Raw genomic sequence first — 3,891 nt, 5'->3', positions numbered from 1 at the left:
ACAGCAGAAGTGACGTGGACAAGCRTGGGCTTGTTTGCCACGAATATACAGCAAACTCTTCGATACAGACAAATCCTGAATGTAATTTTATTGACAAAATATTTTACAGGTATGCTGCATATAATAAGAGGAGAGCTATTTGTCTTACAAAATAATATCAGCTTCCAGAGCACAGACTATATTGTCAAAAGAATTTCTATCAAGAAAGCTGCATCTTCCTTAGGGATTTTGCCAGGGTAATTTTGTAGTCAGAAGTTCAATCTTTATTCCACACAAACTCCTCACACATTTTTATGGCATAGCAACGTCAGTAAGCACAGACCAAGCTACTGTTCCATCGTCCAGGACACATTCAAGAAATATGTGGCGTGATTAAATTCCCTGAGGTTACTGTTTAGTTAAGTATTTCATCTTCCGTTCAAGTAGTGTTATTTTAACAGATAGTATTATTTTTATAGAACTTTGAAATAATTAGCCCTGAACATCAGCAGTTTGATTCTAGGGGAAGGTTTTTGGAAGAAAATAATGAGCAAACTAACATGCACTATAAAAGTCTTCTAAAAAGTGACAAAAAGCAGCTGCCATGCTACTTCTAAACCACATCACATGAGCAGAGTGTGAATTCAAAACCCACTGTACGTTACATTTTGCCACCCACTAACTCTGATGTCAGACTGTCTGCAAAAACTCTTCATTTACAAGAAATCCTCATTCTGGTAGCCAATACACAGACAATTTTGACTTTTTGTTAGTTAGCTTGAACAACACTATAAATACTCTTTAAAAAAAAATTAAAAAATCCAAAATAACCCAAAGCAGTGGTAGATCTTAAATTACAGGGATTTTTTTTCCCTCAGCTTCTCTATTTTCAGCCTTTAATTTACTTACTGATACTTCTGCTTTAATCAGTAGAAACTCTTTTAGACTCTCCTCATAAGGAAAAATTTCTTGGTGTTACTGTTAACAATATCAAATATTAAAATTGTTAACAATGTCAAATTTCATACGGGCCTAGGTGAACATGAAATAGCAAGGCACTCCAAACAATTAAGAACATTAAAAAGTACTTCGAAATTGGGACAGGGGTGGGGGGAAGAGGAGGAGAGAACAGAGTTGCTTAAGATTATCAAACAATGCTACTTTTTTAGGAGATATTTAGCATTTGGTTTAAAGAAATGAACAAGTAACAAAATGAAGCATGAGGAAGTTACAGATCAAGGCTTCACACAAAAGAAGAAACAGMATCAGTCAGCCAGTTTCTATCTCTTCACTTGCAACAAAAGATACCATCCCTATCTGCCCCGCTAAGAACTCCTACTGAACACACTCCTAGTTAGGGCACACAAGCCTAAAGGAAATCCATATTCACAGACCCGTGATGCTATTCCTCTAGGGACATTCTTTGAAGCTCAGCCAGTGGAAATTTAGTTCTACTCCTGAAAAGAGGAAGCKGTAAGAGGAATACTGACTGCATTCAGTTCCTGAGCTGTAGTTTTAGAAACTCTAAGGGCATGGACTATTCTAGCAAAGACTGGAAGGAATCTGTCCCAGTGATCACTAGGGAAAAATCAGGAGACATAACTGGCTGATAACACCCTGAGTTGAAGAAATTCAGATCAGCAGCAGTAGTCAGGAATACCTAGGTGTATTCCAACTTTGTAAACTGTTTTCTTCAGAAATTTACTGGAGAGAGARAAAAAAARGRAARRAAAAAAAAAAGAAAGAAAATCAAACAAACAAACACCCTCTCCCCAAGCCCATACCCTCTTCTATGTCTTCTAATGGAAGCATTTCTAAAAACTCTTCCCCAAAAAGCATTGCTACTACTTCTCTACAACTAAGCACTGTACAGAATGGGCAGAGACTGAAAGAAAGCTCCTCATGAAAAGAAATTAGTATATTAAAAGCAAACAGCAACTGTGTAATAGCAATAAAATTTATGGCTTATTTTTACAGCCTTGGAACTACAAACTTGCATCAAATTTGAGTTAAATTTAAATTTCACGCAACACTGCAGCTTCCTATTTTCTTGACCAGTTTGGTTTGGGCATCTGATAAAATAATTTTAGACTGCCCTTAAAAGCGCCAGGATAACAAGTGCCGTATCAGCTGTAGAGTGCTGTTTTAACTTAGATGGATTAGTGCCTGATTTTTATTTAAGCGTCAGGAAATAATCCCTGGATAAAATCAAAGGGAACTTTTTGTTTTCCTGTCTGTGTCCCAGGACCTAAATTAATCTTGCCAGAATTAAGGTGTTTTCTTTTTTCTCCTGTCCACATTCAATTTGTTCTTTTCCAGCTATATATTGCTGCTAAATAATCTTATCTAATAGACAATGAGTAGTCACTTAACTATCAAATTTCATTACTAAGTCATTTTGTGAGCATGATTTCTCTGTGTATAAGCAGGACTTGCATCTGTGACGAGATATCAGCAAAACTTTAGAAGATTCTGATCTGGACAGAATGCTAGGACAGTTTGGCAAGAGAATAAAACGTGTTTTACACAAGCAGACAAAATACAGCACTTCACAGTATAGCAACTTGAGACACTTTCAAATCTCCAAGAAGATAAGCGCAGGAACAACCAGATTAGGAGGACGAACACATCATTGCTGGCAGACACCTGATCAGCAATTCATGTTACGAACATGACTCTCTGATCTGATTTTGAGGAAAGAGAAAGCCCTGCACTAAATAGCTGCTCAGGACTGACAGACCAAGGAACACCTTTGTGCAAAGCACAAAGCAATGTCACTAAGCAAAGCAGGCTGCCACCTAGCACAGCAGACTTTCAGAAAGGACAGCTATATCCTGTTTCTATTTCAACAGCAGTCAAGAGATCCAGGTTGCTGTTGGTATTGCCCTCAAAGAAGAGGCCAAACTTATATGCTGACAGCAATTACACGAGGAAGGAAAGCTGTTCATCTACCCCTCCACCAACTGTGCTAAAAATACTAAGTCTGGCTCTCTGTAACTACCTTAATTCTCATTTTGCTATGTTATTGAGAAGCCTTGAGTACCAAGCACATGCTAAGTTGTTCAGGCCATTGGGCAAACCCCAAGCTAAAAACAGAAACCACAAGCCATAAATTGGCTGTTCTGTTGGGCTGAGTCTTTAGCTTCGGCTGTAGGCTCAGCAGAACGGCAAATATAGCTTTATTCAGGACTGAATCAATCGGTATCCCTTTCAATTTTTCAACAGAAGATGCTATTTTGTAAGAGAAGACTAACACGTAACGTATCACTGATGAACACTAAAAATTCACATTTCCAGTACGCTCTTCTCTGTCATATCTATTCTCCGTACCATTACAGTTACCTGTGTTAGTTTTAGACTCAGTTCTCCAGAGTCAAGAAAACACTTGGTAAGCACTGTCACCTGCCAGAGGCAGGTGGCAGAACAACGCCCGGGAAACGCCACCGCGCTGTTCCCGGCGCGGCGCCCGCAGGCGGCCGGMACCTCCCTCGGTCAACACCGTGCTCCGGATGCCGCGCCCGGCCCCCGCAGCTGGCAGGCGGCAGCAGCGCCCTTCGCCGCCGCCTCAGGTCCCCCGGGGCGGGGGGGAGGGAGCAGGCGGGGCTGGGCCGCCCCCCGTCCCCTGGATGGGACCCTCGGCTGGGGCCCGAGGGGGGTGCGAAGGTGGCGGAGGGGGGAGGGGAGGGGAGCAGCCGCGCTGCGCGCGCCGGACCGTTGGCGGGCGGCACCGCGCGCTGAGGCGGGGGGGGAGGGGCGGGGGGCCGCGGGACGGGCCCCGCGGGAGCGGCGCTGCCCGAGGCGGACGGCGCACGGGGCTCCCGAGGGCACCGGGCTGGTTCCCCCGCTCCCTGCAGCGCTCACCTCGCTCCGGCGGCAGAAAAAGCGAAAGCGCAGCCCGCCGCCCGCCACCGC

This window comes from Rhea americana, unplaced genomic scaffold (genome assembly GCF_003343005.1).
Source record: "Rhea americana isolate MKP2758 unplaced genomic scaffold, rheAme1 scaffold_124, whole genome shotgun sequence".
NCBI classification, from domain to species: domain Eukaryota; kingdom Metazoa; phylum Chordata; class Aves; order Rheiformes; family Rheidae; genus Rhea; species Rhea americana.
The sequence above is the reverse complement of the archived record's forward strand: the minus strand, read 5'-3'. Positions refer to the sequence as shown.